This window comes from Morone saxatilis, unplaced genomic scaffold (assembly GCF_004916995.1).
Source record: "Morone saxatilis isolate NCDOM2014 unplaced genomic scaffold, NCSU_SB_2.0 Contig17, whole genome shotgun sequence".
Taxonomy (NCBI): Eukaryota; Metazoa; Chordata; class Actinopteri; family Moronidae; genus Morone; species Morone saxatilis.
Window position 1 is genome coordinate 11,907,005 of NW_023339729.1, and position 267 is coordinate 11,907,271.

A 267-nucleotide genomic window follows, 5' to 3' on the forward strand; every position below is an offset into this window, starting at 1 on the left:
AATTGTTGACGTATTTCTTTATCCTCAGAACAAATACCAGACTCTTTATTATAAATAGAAAACTGGTTTTTGGATTTTAAACTATTCAAACTTATGAGGAGTAAATCTTTTGAAGCTCCTTGCTTAGTTTCTTATTTTTAAAAGATAGTTTGATATTTTTGGAAATCCGCCAACTTGCTTTCTTGCCGAGCGTTTGATGAGCCTGATACCACTTTCACGTGTGTATGCTAAACATGAAGCTAAAGCCAGTTAGCTTAGCTAAGCATA

At 33.3% G+C, this 267-nt stretch overlaps 1 protein-coding gene across 1 annotated transcript in view; it reads right to left on the reverse strand.

Moving 5' to 3' along the window:
- LOC118327348 (myosin-9-like) overlaps positions 1 to 267 on the reverse strand; it is a gene marked incomplete at its 3' end in the record, with an annotated part of 19,671 nt that overhangs the window by 12,442 nt on the left and 6,962 nt on the right.